Genomic DNA, 22,836 nt, shown 5'->3' with positions numbered 1-22,836 from the left:
TTCTCACAAACAAACAAACAAACAAACAAACAAAAAAAAAAACAAACAAACCCAAGGAACCTCTTCTCCTACCATTTTCTTCTTCATCTACCATTCTTCTAAATCTTCTACTGACAGATCACAAAAATCACCTAGTCCTATGAATATTGCAAAACAGTTTTTAAATGTAATTGTTTAGATAGGTAGAAACATTCAAAAATTTTGCTGGAGCCTCAGCCGCCTGGGACACTTAGTAGCAGCCCTAGTTACTGCCTTGAGAATACCAAAGACTATGCATTGCCTATAGTATATCCCAATATTTCCAATCTACATAATATTAATTTCACTACTCGAACTAATTCAGAATAGTGTTATGTTGGGTTTAAACTGCTAGCCATTGCAATCTCTGAAAATATTTTATATCTCCTAGAGTGATTCCTAGGAAACAACACAAAAGTCAGTTTCATATATCCCACCACACATTCATAACAGTGTATCTGCACATCTTTATTCACACCCACAAATTGTAATGTGATCACATCTTCCTCTATATTCCAGATTTAACTTAACAACCGTAACTAATTATTTCACTAAGTCTTGTACACAATGTATTCATAAACTATCTTTCTGGAAAAGGCACATCTGCAGGTGGATATGTCATGTTTTAGCTTAATTTTTTATAGTCGTTTTGCTCTCTGAATAAGTCATTTTTCTAGACCTTCTCCCCTAAGTCATAAGGCCACTTAATGTTAGATACCTATGTACGGAGTACAGTATTGACACTGACATCCCAACAGGCTGTACAGTCCATGTAGGAGCTCTCACATGAGTAATCCTGTAACAGATTATGGATCATTTTAAGATGTCAGCTGCGTGCTAAGGACTGACAACTAAACCGTATCTTACATGCAGCCAAATCTCTTCATAAGGGGTACAGCACTGAAAGCTGTCACTGAATTCTCATGCCTCAGCGGTAAGCTTTAAAACTGATTCACTAAAAGTCAAGTCAAATCAAGGATTGAAAGATAACATGAAGGCAAACCAGATCAATAACATCCCCGAATCTTTTGGGAGACCCACTGACAGACTGTGGCTTCAATGCAGCATGAAGCTCCCAACCAAGGAAACGTGCTGTTAGCACAGGTCTGTTCTACAGCTGTCCAGGCAGGAGGGTAATGCTACTGTTAGACAGACAAGGGAAATGTATAATGGGAGAAGGGGTGGTGAGATTTTTAGGATTTTTCCACATTAAGCAAATTTTCTGTACCTAGAGTACAGAAGAGAGTTGCATGAAATATTACTATAAATAACCAATGGATAGTTTTCAAATCTATATTATAGAATCCAAGCACTGATGATGCCTAGCTGAGGCTTTACAAAATATGAGTAAAGTTTATATTTAGATACAGGCCCTTAATTGTATTTAGCCTATCTCCTCTGATTATAATTCAACTAGAATATAATGTCGCCTTTCTGGATTCAGTAGTCGATTTGTAAGACTTATTTGATGGCAGTGGGAAGGGAATTTAAAGAAGTTCATAATGGATAAGTGGTTAACTCCAGTTGCAAAAACTAGGTACCATCTTTGATTTTATCTTACCACACACAGAATGAAATGACTTTATTATTTATTTCAAAATATCTCCCCTTTGCATTTCTTCCTTTCCTACCTATAGTCACAACTATGATACAAATGCCATCCTTAATGAATGATTACATATTTTACAGCATTATTTATAGCACTAGTTTTCTATTAAGTAGAAAACTACTTTTTCAGGGCAGCCTGGGTGGCTCAGCGGTTTAGCGCTGCCTTCAGCCCAGGGCCTGATCCTGGAGACCCAGGATCGAGTCCTATGTCAGGTTCCCTGCATGGAGCCTGCTTCTCCCTCTACTTCTGTCTCTGTCTCTCTCTCTCTGTCTCTCATGAATAAATAAATAAAATATTTTTTTTAAAAGAAAACTACTTCTTCAAATAAAACATGTGATATAAAAGTAAACCATTTCATTTGTAATAAGGGGCATCACGTGATGCATCCAAAGGTACCCTGAAAACTGAAATATGAAATATAAAGGTGTACATAACAAAGTATCTAGCATATGGCTCTGTCATAAACTACCTAGCATTTGGGGCCAATAAGAAAGATATGAACAATAAAATTTGTAATTAAATGGGGTAAAGTGATATTTTAAAAAGGAAAAACATACTTATGACATCATTCCATAAAGTTCTCTTTTAGAGAACTAGGATATTCAAACTAGGGGGAAATAATTTCAGATACAAAGCAGACATTTTCAAAGGTTTCTCTTTTAAAAATTGTCTGATTAGTAACCTCAAATAGGAATATTTAATATTCAGGAGTTGTTTAAGACTAATGAGCCTGTGAACAATTTGTCACAAAATTTAAGAATTAGATTAAACTTCATAGAGATACTGCAAGTTCATTTGTGAAAATCAATCCCTTTTCACAGGAGAGTTTTAATAGCAATTCTAAGATGGCCAGAATTTTAATACTGCCTTATGAATTTTAATTAAATTGAATAATTTGTTAAATTAGAATAATTTTAATACTGACCTAATATTATCCTATGTTTTAATTACTCATTCATTTCATGCATGTTTACTGCAAATGTGACATATTCAAATAGCTATAAGGGCCAGGAGGTGGCTGACAACACTGAAATTGTTGTTAAGAGAAAACATGGGACTCTCTGGACCATGACAAAATGGACAAACAACACAATATCTGTTGGGGTGAGAAAAAAATAGTTCTTTGTAGATAATATTTGGGAATGTGGCTGGGCCTGGTGTTTTCAGACTTTTTTTTCCTGAGAAGCCAGATTATAGTGTATAATTTCCTAAAGAGTATTTATTCAAAATAAAATATATAAAATATACATATACATACATATATATATATGTGTGTATGTATATGTATATACACACACACTAGGTCTTGGGATATACAGATAATGAAGAGTTGGGTTTGGTTTGGTTTTCGTCCATAAAGAAGTTCACAAAACTAGTGAGGGAGATTAAGCCCACCTATATAGCATCTGCATTTGTAAAGCCAAGTCAAAAATACAAAATGTAAGGTACCCAGTGTACCCCTTTTTCTTCCCCCTTCTCTCACTAAAAGGAACATCTTAGCCCTCAAGTGCAAGCTCATCCACAACCTCTTCGTCAATAACAGAAGCCCTGGCCCAATATTAGGGTCTACTGTTGAGCACGTTAGTAGTAAAGTTGCCTTTGTGTAGCCTTGGGGAAAAAGGACTATGAGGTACCAGAGATAGTTCCAGAGCTAAGTCTCACAGTGAAGGAAGGGGAGCAATGGGTTCCAGGTAAGCATGTCTCCTTGTCCCCTACAGTTTACTCACATTGAAAAAAGCAATGACCAGGGGAAGGTCAAATGGTTGCCCTAAGCACACGGTAGACAGCAGGTTCACAACGGTTGACTACAAGGGTGTACTGAGGGAGAACAATATGAAAACACGTATTTGGGGCATCAACTGATCACTTACTTCTTGTCCTCAGCTCTATGTCTAAAGAGTTTAATTGCACATTTAATGTGCTTTGTGGCCATTTATTCTCTTACCAGTACGTTTGTACTTCAACTTGGAAAAATTTATATAATCTGCTTTTCATATCTGAGTGAATGACGAACATGCTACATTGCAAAAAAAAAAATTTATTTTGCCCAGATAATATTCTGCCAAGAAAGTAGCTCTTGAATGTCTTTTCTAGAGAACACAGTTACAAGTACATTCACTATGGGGTTTCTTGGGTTTTCATGTGAAAGCACTCTGAACTCAGGAGCCATGTAGTATCTCAAAGTCATAAAAACACCACAGTTTTTAAACGTTAAATTTTTACTGCCTCCTATATTTGAGTTGCAGGTGTTACATTTTTGTCCCTTTTAGAAAAGAGGTTTTCAGGAGCATGTTAATTAAGAAAAAGAAGGGAGGGAAGGGAAGGGAAAGGGAAAAGGGGAAGGGAAAGGGAGAGGGAGACGGAAAGGGAAAGGGAAAGGAAAAGGGAAAGGGAAAGGAAAGGGAAAGGGAAAGGAAAGGGAAGGGAAAGGGAAGGGAAAGAAAAGGGAAAGGAAGGGAAAGGGAAAGGGAAGGGAAACGGAAAGGGAAAGGGAAGGAAGGGAAGGGGAAACAAAGGAGAAGAAAAGAGAGGAAGGAAAGAAGGAAGGGAAGGAGAAAGGGAAGAAGGAAAGAAAGAAACTAACATGCCTTAAAAATAAAGGGTGCTTTTAGGGTTTTTGAGAAAAATAGTTTGGAAATAATTTCATAAGATGAACAGAGCTTTCTATCCCCACTGTTAATGGTTTATTAGTCCAAAAAGAAGATAGTGTAAGAAAGTGAGGACCACAGGTGAAGCATCTCCAATAGCATAGTAATGAAATTGAAGCAGCTGTTCTGAAACTCTTGGCAGATCAGTAGCACAGGTCCAGAAAAAGGCACTCTGGTATCACATGGAATAATTTTAGTAGTTTTACTTATGCTCAGTGTATTGAGCATCCTCATTTAGGGCTAAAATAGTAGCCATAAAGACAGCAAAGTTGTGGTAAGAGTGGATAATGAAGTTTATTTACTATTTTACTTACTAGTTTATTTTCATGTTCGTTTTAGAGTTATATTGTTCATAAACACTGAAGCATTAGTGCATTTGAAAAATCATTTTCATGAATTTATAAACCCATAAAAAGCTTGAACTTAAAGTTTTAATTATTAAAATACGTTGTTTCACATGGGAGTACTAGGAAAACTATAGTCACAAGTACTTGTGGAAACCAAAGTGGTTATATGGATAAATATAATGAATATAAATGATATTTAGAAACAATTTAAAGCTCAAATGTCAATGAAAAAGTTCTTTAGGAATTTATAGGCATTCATTTCATGAAGGAAAAATACATCGGAGATGTGCTTTCCCATGTTTGAAAAAATAAACTTCTTAGGGGAACCTGGGTGGCTCAGTCGGTTTAATGTCTCAGTCTTGGTTTCTGCTCAGGTCATGATCTCATGGGTTGTGAGATGGAGCCTACATCAGACTCTGTGCTCCAAACAGAGTCTGCTGGAAAGTCTCTCCTTCTGCCCCTCCTGCCACTTGCGGTCATGTGCTCTCCCTCTCTCTCAAACAAATGATTAAATATTTAAAAAAATAAAAAGTAAATAAATATTTCATTTATTCACATCACTACAGGAATTCCACAGGGGAAATTGTCCCTGAAGAACCCTTGAAATCAAGAATTCAATTATGCAGATTATTCAGAAAGGAACAAAAATGATTTCCATTCAGTAGGATAGCCTATATTCGAGTTATTCTGATTATTAAAAAGCTGCTAATATTGAGAGACTTGAACTGGAGCTATGATAACAGACCTGTTTGACCACAGAAGGAGTTGAGACTGAACGCTGCTTCAACTTGGAGGAACTGGAGGGTATTATGCTGAGTGAAGTAAGTCAATCGGAGAAAGACAAACATTAAATGGTCTCATTCATTTGGGGAACATAAGAAATAGTGAAAGGGAGTAAAGGGGAAAGGAGGGAAAATGAGTGGGAAATATCAGAGAGGGAGACAGAACATGAGAGACTCCTAACTCCGGGAAATGAACAAGGGGTGGAAGGGGAGGTGAGCAGGGGGTGGGGGTGACTGGGTGACGGGCACTGAGGGGGGCACTTGACGGGATGAGCACTGGGTGTTATTCTCTATGTTGACAAATTAAACTCCAATAAAAAAATGAATGTTGGAAGATAGAAATGAACAGGACATATTCTTAACCAACGCAAAACCGATTTTTAAATAGCATATGCAAAATTCAAGCACAGTTGACCTTTGAACAATGCAGTTGATTAACAGATATTTTGTTCATTATACATATTATATACAGTATTCAAACAATATAGTAGCTAGAGGAAATGTTATTAAGAAAATCATAACAGGGCTGCCCTGGTGGCTCGGCGGTTTAGCGCCGCCTTCAGCCCAGGGCCTGATCCTGGAGACCCAGGATCCAGTCCCATGTCAGGTTCCCTGCATGGAGCCTGCTTCTTCCTCTGCCTGTGTCACTGCCTCTCTCTCTCTATCTCTCAGGAATAAATAAGTAAAATATTAAAAAAAATAAAATCATAACAAAGAAAATATACTTACAGTACTGTAACTGTATTTGCTGAAAAAAAAAATCCACATATAAGTGGACCATGCAGTTCAAACCCATGCTGTTCAGGGGTCAACTGTACTCTCCACTGTAATGTTTTATGTTAATTTTAAAATTTATCTTCCAGGCAGATAATAATTAATTAATGAGATACCTTAAATGTCTAAATCAAGTACTAAATGTATATGAATAATTTCTAAAAGTATTGCTTACTTTCATTTATTTTTCTTCATCTCTTTTGCCATTAAGAATAATTATATAACCATTAGGGATGCCTGGATGGCTTAGTGTTTTAGCACCTGCCTTCAGCCTAGGGCGTGACCCTGGAGTCCCAGGATCGAGTCCCACATCGGGCTCCCTGCATGGATTCTGCTTCTCCCTCTGTCTGTGTCTCTGCCTCTCTCTCTCTCTCTCTCTGTGTGTGTGTCTCTAATGAATAAATAAATAAAATCTTTAAAAAAATAATAATTATATAACCATTAAATACAATTATATACTTGAAGATGCCTTGCAAACTGTATATAATGGTTACATGATTTCACTAAAGCATATGGAAATTAAATAGCTTATTTCTTTGTTTCTAGACACTACATTTTCCTTGCAGAGAATGTTGATGTAGCACATTGTCATACTGCTTATAAATAAACCACAAAAACAAAACCCTGAAAATGTAGAAATTGCATGCCCAGAAGTTTCCCTAATCGCCTTCTAATTAAGCAACTTGTTGGATTCCAACCTATTTCCTTCATTCTCTGTAATATATTTACTAATAAGCATGTCTTTGGAACATTAAGACTGTTAGGTTACTTATGAAGAGATCTTGGCACTTGTAGTTACCATGAGTTGAGTGCCTAACAAGAGTCCACTGAGGTTACTCTCAACTAACTCATGCCAGTTAAAACTGTGAAAGGTATTAGGTGATTTAATTAAGTGCTACATAATTTGCTGATATCCATGTGCCAAAGAAACTGTGTGTGTGTGTCTGTGTATACATGAAAACTGTGTCTAATGCTTTGGAAAGATGCAGTAAAAGGAAATTAATTTTAAAACTCTGTTTAAATTAGCTTTGGTTAAAACAACTCTAAAATATTGGAGAAAATGATAAAATTTTTAAAAATATGTATTCAAGTTTTTTTATGTATTCAAATTTAATGATGAGTTGGTTTTTAAATTTTGGTTTTGTTTTCTTTTTTCTCTTTAATTTCTTACCTCACTTAATTATTAAAAAAAATCACCTAGCAATCACTGACACCATATTGGATTATAAATATGGGAGAACACCATATAGATCTATTTTTAGTTAAATATAGTCTATAGATCCATTTTTAATAAAAATTCCTTACTTTTACTTAAAAATATGTCAGTGACTATACATTAACATATTGAAGTTAAACATCATTACAAAAATGTGCATAACCACTTTTTAAAAATTCTGGTTTTTTGGTGATTATTTCAATTCCAAAGGATTCAGGATAAAATGACTTTGCAGTGTCCTTCTTTTGGGCTTTCTAATGCAGGGATGGTCAATGTACTTCTTAAAAGATAAATTAATACTCTAAGAATTTAATTTGATCATATTAACTTTCTAAAAAGACAACTCCAAATTTACTTAATTAATCTGCAGATGCACAAGTAATCTTAAGAAACAATTGTGAAAAACATGGAAGGATGTCTCTACTGGATTTAGTAGAATCCACACTTATGATTATCTTTCTACAAAACAATGTTCATTTCAACTGCATTTGTTCATTTATCTGTTCAACTATTTTACCTATTGCCAAACAGATGCTTTACCTAAAATAAATCCATTTCTTAGTTCAAAAACCTCATTCATTTGCACTTAGAAGGATATGGACAAGAACAAGATCCATCATCCAGTTAGACACATAGATTGAATAAGCTGGTGGATTCAAGAGGAATCAAGGGAAATTCCGAGGAAGATGAAAACATGAGCATGCCCTCTACTTCCTTTTCAAAGCCAGAACTAAGTGATCAAAGAAAATAGGAAGGAGAAAACCCTGAATCCCTATAAATGTAAAAATCAGAAAAGGCCAGCATGTCCTACCCCATGCTTCTAGGATATTTGCCCTGTTAAGTCAAGAATTTAAAAGACCATAAAGAGGAACCTCAAACTTGTTTCAAAAGAAAGAAGAAAGTATATGGAAAAAAAGCCTAGCAGGGCCTCCCCAAGATGTCTTTAATTGGAGAGAATTAAGGGCTCTGGAAGAAGAGAGGACACTCTAACTTAAATTTTCATTGAATATTAGGCAGTATCTATGGAAACCATGGAAATATGCTTCTCCTATCTACTGCCACAGAGCAGAGCTGACTGACAGCCCCACCTGCTGCCTTTCTATCACTTTTACACTACAGTCACCCTTTCCAAAGGCTTCTTCCCAGCAATGAGTAGACATAGCCATGGTCCTAATGTAGTCTCCTGTGAGACACGAGATTCCTCCAGCTGCAGATTTTGGTTCCAGGACTCTCCTTCAGGCTAGCTGAACCGTCGGTGGAACTGTGCTGCAGTCTGCACCCCCTCCTACCCACTACCCTTCCCTCTCTCACCCTCAATGATAGAAAGCTTAAATGGGATCTGAAGGTTCTACCTGGGATCTGAAGGTTCTCCCTGTCTCTTTTGCTATCCTTCACAGTCATTTCCATTTATATACATGTCTTACAGATAGAATCTCATCTTAGTTTCCTGCTTCTCAGAAAACAGACAACAGGAGAGGGATTTGGGACTGGCTAACTCACCACTGGGCAGGCAAGAAGATGCCACTCTGAGAAGTATACAGCAATGGAGTGTTCCTGGTAAAAGGTGGTTGCTAAACTGCTAAAGAATTAACGAAGATATCCCAGGGTGCTCTAAGAAAACATCTTAAAATACAGAAATGCCCCCTTGGGTACAATAATTACTGAAAAGAATAGACTGTTTTATATAAAAGATAAATCAACAAATTATATAGTCTCAGGGAGAAATAAAAAAATACACAGAATAAAATAATAAAATAAGACTAAGTTTTCAGAAATAATATATTACTACAATTAAAGGTGATGTTATTAGCCAATTTTAAAAACACACTACTTCAGCAGTTGAAGAAACATTTGATTACTATTTTGCAATCATAACTTAGAAAAAACAAAAAGGCTTCTCCTGTTATATTCAAAATTGCTACCAAACCTGGAAAATATTAGCATAATATGAAATCTACAGCCTAAGCAAGTTTATCAATATTGAAGTAGAACTCTTATAAAAAAATAAATCTGGATTTTATATTTTTTTAAACATGATCAAGTTTAGTTTACTGCAGGAAAACATGATTGGGTAGCAATTAAAAAATGACTTTATGTAATTAATGGTAGCAATTACAAATAAATGAGGAAAATAATATTCTACATCAAAATAAGTGGAAAATAATACAGTATATTAAAATAAATGGAAATTGCAGATTCTCTTCTGGATTTAAAAGTACAGATAACTTTGAAAAACAAAAAAGCTAGAAAATTCCTATATAAATTTTACTGAAATATAAAAGATTTGACAATAAAAAAAAAACAGACACTTAAAGATAATAATTATCAAATTAGGATGAATATGTAATGATATTCCATTAAAAACCCAATGAATTTTATACAGTAATTTGAAAACATTAACTTGGTAGAAAAAGGTAAATATATATATTTATAGATAAAAATTAATCATGGGGACTTTAAAATTACTAGATAGAAAAAGCAGAAAAATGAGCTTTCAAAAATGAGCTCTATGTTACATCATACAGCAGTGGACATTTCAAACATTTTACGGGAGCAAACATAAAAAATAAATATTAAACAACAGAAAATATAAATTACCTGATCTTGGGACAGAATATGCATGTACCTGATCTTGGGACAGAAAGGTGCTTTCAAATTTGAATGCAAATAAAAATGTACTATCAAAAAATAGTGGATAGAAATCAGTGTGACATTTTCAGTTTGAAGTAAAATGTAACAGAAACATAAAAACCAAAAGGAATATGAGGGAGACTATTTGCCCCATGTCTAGCAGACTATGAAAAGAATTTTAAGTTCTATAAGAACAATGAATGTTCCAGTTGAAACTGGGAAAGGGTAATGAGTATACAAAATTTAAGTGGATAAAAACATATGACACTTAGCCATACTATGCTTCTTTGTATTTAATACAAATAATTCAGATGAAAACACCATTGTCATATTTTTCCTTTGAAAAGATAATTATTTATCATATGTAATATTAATACCAGGACTGGTGACTGTGCCAAAAAATATAAAATGACTCAACTGCAGAAATCTATCTTCTCTAATTTTATTCTTAAGAAGTTAGTATTATACTTACATAAAAGGACAGTCACTGAAACACTGTTGTTATTACGAGAATTTAGAAATGACATATAGTTCAACAATAGATTAGCTTAATAAATTTTAATACAACTTCATGGTAAAGGTGAATTGTAGCAGGTATTTTAATGAAAATATGAAAATGTTTCTAATCTTTAGCTCAGTGAAGTTACACTGTATAAATTTAAGTATGCAGTACGATTTCTATTTTCTAAAATATGATCATATGCACCCAAAGATGACATATATACATCCTTCTATATTTAAGTTCACATTGTTTTTTCTGGGTGAGTGGCTTATTGACGTGTGTTTAAATAAACTGTGTGTACTGGGAGTGGGAAACATCAGTTCCTTAATTTTTACAACCTTATTTGGTCAGGGATTAAGTGAATAGACATCACTGAAAAATCCCCTGGATCTCCTTTCTTTTCCTATAAGGAAATACAATGATCACTTTCATTGAGAGCTATTTGGTTAAGCAAAATTACTTTCTTGCTTTGTATCCATCAGAGAGCAGTTATATACCCAAAATCAATCAGAAGAAAAACACCACATAGGGTTCTCTAGGCCTCCGTATGCTATACAAATATTGTCATAGCACTCTGCTGAATAACAGCACAGGGTGATAAATGCATAATATGGTCCCTGAAGTCCAGTAAAATAATGGACATAGGACACTGGTTAGTGTCTGGACCTACTGGCTAGCACTACTTTTTTTCAGATCAATAAAGCAGAAACACTAATGTTTAATTTCTCTAGGAGAAGAAGAGACAAAAATATGCATATAAAATTGTGTTACAAATTAAACTTTCAGAAAGCAAACAAGAAATATATTCTACAATACCAAAATTAAATGATTGTCCTAGTAATAGATAGTGACATTATATCTCTTCTCTACCATCATGACATTTTTTGTAAGTACACAGACTAAATTATTTACCTATCCTTTAATAACAAAAACAAAACAAAGCTTTCTTCAGTAATTAGTACTTGGTGCTAACCAGTTTTTAGCACATTGGGACCCCTGAATAGTAGACCAGGACAGAGGCCTGGTGACAATGTTCTGAGGCATTGTTTCATGGAGACTATAGGTTTTAACCTTTGTGAAATCAATGAATCATTAGATTTGACTTAACAAACATGCTCAGAATTTCTCTTTTCTCCTTTGTCTTGCCCCCAACAGAAAAGCAGTTCAACCTTTCAATATTTCAAAAGTCTATTTCTAAGCTAGTTGGAGACAAAGAAGAGATGAAACGGACTGTTATTAATCTGATCCATAATTTTAGGAGTAGCAAGGGGTTGAGGGCTGGGAACCAAGTGTAAGGATTTATAATACAAGAATAACCTAACCTTCCTGTTCTGTGTGCCCCTCTCTACCCCACACCACACACACGCACACATGATGTTAAGTTATTCACCAGTGAGCTTCCGGGAACAAGAGATATTTATATACTCAGTTTCTAAGCAGACCATAAAAATGGAGAAAAGGGTAAAGGTCATTGTTTCGCCACTGGATGCAGAGAAAGAAAAATCCCTAAAAACCAATTTCTCCTAATGCTTTCTGTTCTCTTGTGAGACAGGAAATAGGAGAACTGAGTGCTCAGAATGACTTCAGACTCCTGGCTGAGGAAATGCTGGTGAAGCATAGCAGTATCTCTAGTGAGAGAGGGATGGAGCTCTTGTTATATAGGCATTAAACCATGAGCAAGTGATTATATGCTTGCCATATAATCAACCAACATATTTAGGTCAGTTTTTGGTTCTGCAAATAAGGATCTTAAAAGTTGTCATATTATCCTTCACAAGTGAAAAAGCTAAACAAACTAAAAAATCAACAACCCTTCCTGGATCCCTAAAAGAGGGGAGGGCACAGGGGTAAACTGCTGCTCCCAAGACTGGAGAGACAGAGAGTACACAAGGAACCTCAGGTACCATGAGAACCCAAGTGGAAAGGGAGGAGTAGGAAACCAAAACTATAACTGTAGGATTGCTGGAGACTCAGTGTGATCAAGTCTGAGCCTTAAAAGCTCTCAGGAGGGACGCCTGGGTGGCTCAGTGGTTGGGTGCCTGCCTTCAGCTCAGGTCATGGTCCTGGGATCCAGGATCGAGTCCCACTTTGGGTTCCCTGTGAGGAGCTAGCTGTGGAGGCCGAGAAAAATCAAGGCCATTCCACCTCAAGTTTAGCATTAGCACAAGTACAGCCATCTTAGGCCCCTGTGAATAAGAGCTGATCTTTACAGGAAAAACTACAGAATGTCCTCGGCAGGGAATCCCATATCAGAAAGACAACAGAACCCACGCCCATGGTAGAAAGTTCCATATTAGAATGAGAACAGAGCTCAATGCCCTTGAAAGCTCCATATTAGAATGAGAACAGAGCTCAATGCCCTTGAAAGCCCCATATCAGAATGTAAACAGAACTTGAGAAATTCCCACCCTCCTTCTGGAGGTCCCCTAGACCAGCCCATAAAAAACCCAGCTGTAACCCACTTCGGGGTCCAAGTCCCTGCTCCGCTGTGTCGGGTATACTTGGACCCAAGCTCAAACTTGCAAATAAACCCTCGTGTGCTTGCATCAGTGTTGGCTCCTTGGTGGTTTCTCAGATTTGCAGTCTTGGGCACAGCACTAGCTTCTCCTTCTGCATATGTCCCTGCCTCTCTCTCTCTCAGTCTGTGTCTCTCATGAATAAATAAATAAATCTTAAAAAAAAAATAAATAAAATAAAAGCTCTCAGGGAATCCAGTTATTGGAAGGGCCTCCACAACTCTGTTATGATTTACTTCAAAAACTTGACCAGGTTCTCACAGTAAATACCAGAGAAAAATCCCCTTGGTCTTCTTGGGGGTGGGGGAGCAAAACCATTTTGAAATACTCCAGGCACTCGGTTCTGTTTTTTGTTTTTAATTTTTTTTTAAGATTTTATTTATTTATTAATAAGAGACACACAGAGAGAGGCAGAGACACCGACAGAGGGAGATGCAGGGATCATGACTTGAGCCAAAGGCAGACCCTCAACCACTGTGCCACCCAGGAGTCCCCAGGTGCTTTGTTCTTAACAAGGCCTGCCCTCTGGAAAAACTTGCTGACTAAAGCATAAGAAAAAAAGGAACAGAAGAAACAGTAATGACTGAGAATATCCCACAAATTACTGTCAGACACCAACCTACAGATCCACAAATCTCATTGAAAACCAACAAGGGGTAGTGGAAGGGGAGGCAGGTGGGGAGATGGGGTGACTGGGTGATGGGCACTGAGGTGGGCATTTGAGGGGATGAGCACTGTGTGTTATGCTATATGTTGGCAAAGCCAACTCCAATTAAAATATGCATATATATATGAGATATCTCATATCTCATATATATATCATATATCTTGCATATATTTATATATAAAATTTAAGGCACACACGCACAAAAAAAAAGAGAAAAAAGGAAGAAAGAAAAAAAGGAAAACCAAGTAGAATAAATGCCAAAAAATCAAAAACAGAACTCCTACACCCAGGCATATCACTTTCAAACTACAGAAAACCAAAGGTATAGAAGTCCTAGTTAACCAAAAAAAAAAAAAAAAAGCACCTTAGCCATGGAGGAACAAAGATAAAAATCACAGCCAACTTCTCAAGAAACCATGCAAGCAGGAACATAAGAGAGTGAAATCTAAACACATAGAGGGAAAAAACAAAACAAAACAAAACAAAACAAAACAAAACAAAACAAAAAAAAACCACCAAGCTAGAATTCTGTACCTTGTCAAATTATCCTCCAAAAGTGAAGGTGAAATACACACTTCCTCACACAGCCAAAACCCGACAGAATTTGCGGCCAGGAGGTCTGTCCCGCAAGAAGTGTTAAAAATAGTTACACAGAGGGGGGCCTTGAGGCTGCCTGGGTCTCCTCAGGGGTTCTGTGCAGCCCTGGGGGTGCTGCCCCGGGGCCTCACCCAAGTGGGGGAGGGTCCTGCCGGCAGACGGCCTGGAGCAGGGGAAGGTCCTGCAGGCGCCCCAGCAGGGGAGGGTCCCGAGACGGCTTCAGCAGGGGAGGGTCTCGCAGGTGCCCCAGCAGGGGAGGGTCCTGAGGTGGCCCCAGCAGGGAAGGGCCCCGCAGGCACCCCAGCAGGGGAGGGTCCTGAGGTGGCCCCAGCAGGGGAGGGTCTTGCAGGGACTTCAGCAGGGGAGGGTCCTGCAGGCGGCCCCAAGGGGGAGGTTGTGTGCTGACTGCCCCTAACCCAGGGCCCCGGCCCCAGAGGGCAGAGATACTTCAGGTTGAGGCGACCTGCAGAGCCTGTTCTTCCTGCTGCAAAGGTCAGCAGGCTCCTCCGTGCACCACCTGCCTAAGTAAGACCCCGATGCCATGCTGTCGAGGGCCACCTCCTGCCCTTCATGTCTAACTAACGTGGTGTAAAGGACTCTTTCTCCAGTGGAAGGAAGGAGGCCCGAGAAAGGATGTCGGGTTTCAGTCAGACAGCCAGAGGGCAGCACCCCCAGGACCCAGGAGCCTGCAAAGATGCTGACTGGTGGGAGGAAGCCTTTTTAGGCCTGTCACTTCTAGGTCCTTTTGAGCCCTGTCACTCACTTCTAGACCTTTTACTCAGGTAAGACCCAGGATGGTGGAAACTAGGTGAGATGACTTCAGGATGACTTCCATCTTGACTTAGACATTTAAAAATCTTCCTACTATTAAAAAAAAAAAAAAAAAAGTCTTCACATTTTCTTTGAAGACTGAGTTGTTTCTTCCAACCATGAGCTGTCCTTCCAGCTATGAGCTGTCCTCCTGGCTATGAGCTTTACCAGGCATCCAAATGGGAAAAGTCTTCAAACCCCAATACATATAAGGAATATCCAGGTGGTGGATGGTGTTTGCACTCCTGTGCTGTCAGGCATGTGCCTGAAACTGCATGACTTGGCTAGAACAGCACTATCGGGTTTGATGTATCAGACCGGTGTTCCAAATGAAGTTGTTGATTATATCATGTTTGGCACAGTTACACAGGAAGTGAACACAAGCAATGTGGTGGAGAGTCTGCCCTTGGAGCTGGCTTCTCTGACAAGAGTTCTGCTCACACGAGCCTGCATCTCTGCCAACCAAGCCATGACCACAGGTGTTGGCTTCATTGCTTCTGGCCAATGTGATGGACTTGTGGGAGGTGTTTTGGAGTTAATGTTGGACATCTCTATTTGCCAACCAAAGAAGATGAGGAAAATCATTCTTGATCTCAACAAGGCCAAGACTCTGGATCCATCACTATTTTTAATCTCTAAATTCAAATTGAATTTCTTATCACTTGAACTCCTTCTGGTGGCTTTCTCCACCAGTGAGAGAATGGGCTCTCTGCAGAGCAAATGGTCACTGCCTTTGCTTTTTCAGACTGAAATAGGACGAGTATGTACTTTATTCCCACAGCCTGACCATAAGGACACAAGATGAAGGGCTCCTCTATGATGTTGTATCCTAAAGAGTACCATGAAAAGATACAGTTACCAAAGGTAATTCCATCCATCCTTTCTCCCTGGAGCAGATGGCCAAACAAAACCCACATTCATCAAGCCCTGTGGTATAGTGGCAGCTGCAATTTCTTTCCTGACTGATGGTGAATCAGCAGTGTTGATTATGGCAGATGAAAAAGCTCTGGCCATGGATTATAAATGGAGGGCATTTTTTTGAGGGATTTTGTGTAAATATCTTAGGATACAAAAGATCAATTTCTAAAAAAAAAAAAAGATCAACTTCTACTCAGACAACATATGCTATTCCAGGAGTTCTAGAGAAGGCAAGATTAACTGATACTGATGCTTTTGAATTTTGGGATGTTTTTCTCAGGTCAGATTTTGGCTAATTTGAAAGCCATGGATTCTAATTTGTTTACAAAAAAATACATGGTTAGAAAAACCAAGGTTAGACTGCTTTCTTTAGAGAAGTTTAATGACTGGGTTGGATGGCTGTTCCTGGGATACCTATTTGGAGCCATTGGCTGTAGGTTGGTCTTGGAACCGCCAACAGATTACAGGAGGAAGAAGGCCATTATTGCCTCGTGACTGTCTATACATCTGGGGAGCAGGACCATGCTATGACAGTAGAAGCTTATATAAAGTAACAAATCAGGAAGAGGTGCCCTGGAGTTTCTGTGCAACACTCACACTAGGTAATGCCATGTCAACGCATTACTAAATGACATCTGTAATTTCTAGCTCCTCTTAAGAAAACAAAATTTGTGGCCCTCTGTTAAATTATTTTCAGTTAAGGCTTGCTGGTTTTCTGAGCTTTCTAATAATCATGGCATACTGCTTTTTCAGGGATTACTTAGCCACCAGAATCCTAAACAGTGATAGGTTTAAGCAATTATTTTTGGTCTTTATTTTCACTGAAGACTAAATGAGTGGTTGCAATGTAGGGGAGAGGTTAGCTGAGATTTGGAATCATCTTTGTAACGGAATCATCTTTGTAACATTTGCAAATTATACTCATTCCTGTATGTAACCTAAAGATAACTATTTTCTATAAAATGCAAACTAGTGTGCCTAAATTAACTTAATTATGTAAAGATAATTCAGACTCTAAAACAAAGTGGAGAAGTATTGTCTCTAAAAAAAGTCTTTTAAAGACAGTGAAAATAATATGTCAGAAACTCAGATCTAGGTAAAGGAAGAGCATTAAAAAAGGAATAATTAAAAAAAAGGAATAAGTGACAATAAAATTTAAAAAATCTTTCCTCTTATTCTTAATTATTCCAACAATACATTTTTAAAAATAATAACACCAACAATATATTCGAATTTGTATGCTTATGTATGTATCCTATGTGCTTCTGTATGCTAATTTATAAATGAAAAGATTGGCAGCAATGATACAGAGAACAAGAAGAAGGAATTAGGTCTATTTTGTGATAATATACTCAGACTATTGATGAAGTGGTATATTGTCATTTGAAAGTGGATTTAAATTAGCTGTAAATATCTATTCCAAGCCCTAGGGGCATCCCGGGTGGCTCAGTGGTTTAGTGCCACGGTCAGCTCAGGGCATGATCCTGGAGACCCGGGATCGAGTCCCACATCGGGCTCCCTGAATAGAGCTTGCTTCACCCACTACCTATATCTCTGCCTCTCTCTCTGTCTCTCATGAATAAATAAATAAAATCTTTGGGGGAAAAAAAAGACAAACCCTAGGGCAAAACCCCCAAAATATATGCTATATGCTAAGCAATGAAAAAAATTTGAATCATATAAAACGTTGAATCATTTAAAACTACAAAAGGTATAAAAGTGTGGAAGACAAAGTATAAAAGCATCAAATAGGAAACAATAACAAATATGGTATATATGAGCCAAAACATATCAATAATCACTGAAAACCAGTGGTCTAAATACACCATTCAAATGTTAAAGATCCTCAGAAAGAATAAAAATCAAGGCCCAATTAAATGAAGTCACCAAGAAAAACATTTTAAATATAAAGAGACATACAAACTAAAAGTAAGCAGATGGAGAAAATACACTATGCTAATACATATTAAAAGAAAGCAGAAATAGCTATATTAATTTCAGGCAGCAGATTTCACAGCAAGGAAATGTATTACAGTTAAAGAAGGACATTATGTAGTGACACAAAAGGTCAATTCCCCAAGAAGACATAACAATTCTTACTGGGTATATGCCTAACAACATATCATCAACCTGTGAGAGGCAAAAACTAATAGAACTACAAAGATAAATCGACGAATCCACTATCATGGTTGGGGACTTTAAGAACATCTCTTCGAAATAGAACTAGCTAGCAAGCAGAATGTTACTAAGGACATAGTTGAACACAAAACCATTAATCAACTGGATATAATTGACATCTATCGACTAAATCTTACAACATCAGCATGCACATTCTTTTCAAGCTTCACATTCAACAATATAGACCACATTCTTGCCCATAAAACTCATCTTAGCAAATTTAAAAGAAAACAAATTCCTACCACATTTACCCTTGGATCAAAATGGAATTAAAATGGAAATCAGTATTAGATAACAGGAAAATCCCACAATATGTGGAGTGTAAACAGCACATTTCTAAATACAGACACACTTCATTTTATTCTGCTTCACTATGTTGCACTTTGTAGATAATGCATTTTTTTTTTTTTTGCAAATTGAAGGTGTGTGACAACCCTGCATCAAGCAAGTCTACGGGTGCCATTTTTTTCAGCAGCATTTGCTTACTACATGTCTCTCTCTCCAATTTTGGTAAAATTTACAGTATTTCAATCTTTCTCATTATTGTATTTGTTATGCTGCTCTTGGATCACTGATTATGACTCACTGAAAGCTCAGATGGTGGTTAGCACTTTTTAGCAAAAAATTATTTTTTATTTAAGATACGTACATTTTTAGACATAATGATATTGCATACTTAATAGACTCTGATATGGTATAAACATAATTTCTATATGTAGTGGGAAACTAAAACTTCATTTGACTCATTTTATTGTGATATTTGCTTTACTGCAGTGGTCTGGAGCTAAACCTGCAATATCTTTCAGGTATGCCTGTAATACATAGGTCAAAGAAGAAATCTCAAGAGAAATTTAAACATATTTTTTTTTCCTAAATGAAAATGAAGGAAGAATTTATCAAATCTTGTAGGATGCAACTACAGCAGTATTTATAGGGAAATTTATAGCATTGTATGTATAAGAAAAGAAGAAAGATCTAAAATAATCTAAATTCCCAAAGTTAGAAACTAGAAAGAGAACAGCAAATTAAATACAAAATAAGTAGAAGAAAAGAAATACTACTGATTAGAGCAAAAATCAATGGAATTTAAAATAGGAAATCAATAGATTGAATTGACAAAACCAAAAGCTGTTTCTTTGAAAAACTAAAATAAATTGATAAGCCTTTAGCCAGGTAACTAAGAGAAAAAGGAAAAACACAAATTATTAATATCAGAAATGAAAGTAAGGACATCACTACAGACCCTATAAACATTTAAAAAATAATAAAGGAATACTATGAACAATGCCATTCCCAGGAAATTGTCCATGTAGATGAAACAGGCAAAATCCTTTAAAGACATAATTTGCCAAGACTCACCCAAGAAAAACAGACAATCTGAATAACCTTATATCTATTGAAGAGATTGAATTAATACTTAACAACCTTCTAAAACAGGAAGCACCAGGCCAAGATGGGTTTACTGATGAATTACAACAAAATCTTAACGAATAAATTATACCAATTATCTACAATGTTTTTTGGAGGATGGAAGCAGAGGGAATATTTCCTACTTCATTCTATGTGGCCAACATTACCCTAATAACAAAACCAAAAAAAATACCACAGGAAAACTATAAACTACTGTCTCTCATGATCAAGAATCCTCAATAAAATATTAGCAATTTGGGCCCATCAATATACAAAGAGGAATTATACACCACAACCAAGTGGAATTTATCTCAGATATGCAAGGCAGATTTAGAATTCAAAAGCTAATTAATTCATCAGTGAACCAAAGAAGCAAAATCACATGATTATATCAATAGATGCAGAAGAAGTATTTGCTAAAATCCAACCACCATTTATTAAAAACAAAAAACAAAAACAAAAACTCTCAGTAAATTAGAAATAGAGTCAAACATCCTCAAATTGATAAAGGGTTTCTACAAAAACCCTACAGCCAACATGATGTAAAACTAATGATGAGAAACTCAATTAAAATTAATGATGAGAAACTCAATTTTCCGACTAAAGTCAGAACAAGGAAAGGATGTCTCCTTTCACCATTCTTTTTTCAACATTGTTCTGGAAGTTCTAGCTAATGCAGTAAGATGGGAAAGGAAATAAAGGAAATATAGATTAGAAAGGAAAAAAAATAAGATTATTTTTGTAGATGACATGGTCATCTGTGTAAAAAATCTGAAAAAGTTGGCAAAAAATTCCTAAAACTAATAAATGATTATAATAAGTTTAGAGAGTAGACATTAGTATACAGAAGTCCGTTGCTTTCCTATGTATCAGTAAGTAGATACATAGTAGTAGTAGTTGAATAAGTAGAACAGGTAGTTGAATGAGTAGAATTTGAAATTAAAAACACAATGCCGGGCAGCCCAGGTGGCTCAGTGGTTTAGCACCGACTTCAGCCCAGGTTGTGATCCTGGAGACCTGGGATCGAGTCCCATGTCAGGTTCCCAGCATGGAGCCTGCTTCTCCCTCTGTCTGCTTCTCTCTCTGCCTGTGTCTCTGTCTCTGTCTCTGTCTCTGTCTGTCTCATGAATAAATAAAATCTTTAAAAAATAAATAAAAAATAAAATAAAAAATAAAAACACAATGCCATTTACATTAGTACTCAAAAAATGTAATAGTTATCAATCTAACAATATGTATAAGATCTATATGAGGACAACTATAAAGCACTGGTGAACCATATAAAGGATAAACTAAATAAATGGAGAGATATGGTCCATGTTCATGTACAGGAAGGCTTCATATTGTCAAGATGTTCACTCTTCCCATTTTGAACTACGGTTTCAATGCAATCCCAATCAAAATTGCAGCAAGTTATTTTGTGAATATATGGACAAATTGATTCTAAATTTTATATGGGGCGTCAAAAACCCAGAATAGCCAAAATATTGAAAAACAAAGTTAGAGGATGATACTACCTGACTTTAAGACTTACTATAACCTACAGTATTTAAAAAAACTTGAAATTGGGGGGTGGAAAACAGGAAATTAATCAGTGGAACAGAAGGGAGAGCACAGAAGGAAACCCACATAATGTAGTTGACTCATTTTTACAAAGGAGCAAAGGCAGTACTATGGAGCAGACCATCCTTTCAACAAATGGTGCTAGAACTACACATCCATATACAAATAAATGAATCTGGATACAGACCCTGCAGCCTTCACAAAAATTAATTCAAACCACAACATACATCTAAGTCTAGGATAATATGAGAAAAGTTAGTTTACCTTAGACATGGTGATTTTTTAGGTACAACACTGAAGACTTGATCCATGAAAAACAAAATTGATAAGCTGCACTTCATTAAACTTACAAACTTCAGCTCTGTGAAAGACCAAGAAGAGAACAAGAAGACTAAGCTGTAGACTGGGAGCAAATATTTGTAAAAGACATCTGATAAAGGACTATTATCCAAAACACACAAAGAACACTCAACAAAAATTAAATAGACAACCTGACATGGAAATGGGCCATAGGCCTTAACAGGTACTCCTCCCAAAAGACATACAGATGGCAGATGAGCATATGAAAGATAATCCATATCATATCATCAAGGAAATGCAAATTAAAATGAAACACCTCTATACACCTATTAGTTGACCAAAATTCAGAACAATGAACACTAAATACTAGTGCGAATATGGAACAGAATGAATTCTATCATTGTTAGTGACTATGCAAGGTGGTACAGCCACTTGGGAAGATGGTATGGAGGTTTACTCTTAACCATATGATCCAGTAATCATGCTCCCTGGCATTCACCTGAAAGATTTGAAAAACTACGATGTCCACACAAAACCTGCACATGGTTGTGTATAACAGCTTTATTAATAATTACCAAAATTTGGAAGCAATCAAGATGCCCTCATTAGAGGAATGGATGAATAAACTGTTATATCTAACAATGGACTATTACTCAGTACCGAAAAGAAATGAGCTATCAGACATGAAAAACATGGGGGAACCTTAAAAGCATATTACTAAGTGAAAGAAGACCATCTGAGAAACCTATACACTGCATGATTCCAACTCCATGACATTCTGGAAAAGGCAAATGCAATGGAAACATAAAAAAGAGTAGGGGTTGCAGGTAGCAAGAGGGAAGAGAAGGATGAACAAATGGAGCAAAGGCGATTTTAGGGCAGTGAAAATGCTCTGTTTCATACTATAATAACGGACACATGGTAGTAAACACTTATCCAAATCCACAGCATATACAACACCAGGAGTGAACCATCATGTCAGAACTATGGGCTTTGGGTGATTATGTTGTGTCAATGTAGGTTCACCAACTGTAAGAAATGTACCCCTCAATGAGGGATGTTGATAATGGGGGAGACTTCACATGTGTTGGGTAAGGATAGTTTGGGAAACCTCCGTTTCCTTTCAATTTTGGGGGAACCTAAAACTGCTCTGAACAAACAGAAGTCTTAATATAACAACACATTTTTAAAAATCACGTATTTAAGAGAAAAATGAAACCATTGTCAAAGTCCCTGTTTTAGTAAGATTTGGAAGACCTCTACAGTACTCTGAAGTTTTTCTTTTTCTTTTCTTTTCTTTTCTTTTCTTTTCTTTTCTTTTCTTTTCTTTTCTTTTCTTTTCCTTTTTCT

At 36.6% G+C, this 22,836-nt stretch overlaps 1 long non-coding RNA gene and 1 pseudogene across 12 annotated transcripts in view; one reads left to right on the top strand and one right to left on the bottom strand.

The window, feature by feature from the left end:
• LOC140611659 (uncharacterized) overlaps positions 1–22,836 on the bottom strand; it is a 355,437-nt gene that overhangs the window by 121,414 nt on the left and 211,187 nt on the right. Inside the window, exon 6 of one of the 12 annotated variants that reach the window (XR_012012760.1) lies at positions 21,451–21,547. The exons of the other annotated variants lie outside the window; for them this stretch is intronic. This is a non-coding gene — a long non-coding RNA (uncharacterized lncRNA). The remainder of the gene's footprint in view (positions 1–21,450; positions 21,548–22,836) is intronic. 12 annotated transcript variants of the gene reach the window in all.
• LOC140611545 (trifunctional enzyme subunit beta, mitochondrial-like) lies at positions 15,275–16,589 on the top strand (annotated as a pseudogene).

This window comes from Canis lupus, chromosome 20 (assembly GCF_048164855.1).
Source record: "Canis lupus baileyi chromosome 20, mCanLup2.hap1, whole genome shotgun sequence".
NCBI lineage: Eukaryota > Metazoa > Chordata > Mammalia > Carnivora > Canidae > Canis > Canis lupus.
The sequence above is the reverse complement of the archived record's forward strand: the minus strand, read 5'-3'. Positions and strand labels throughout refer to the sequence as shown.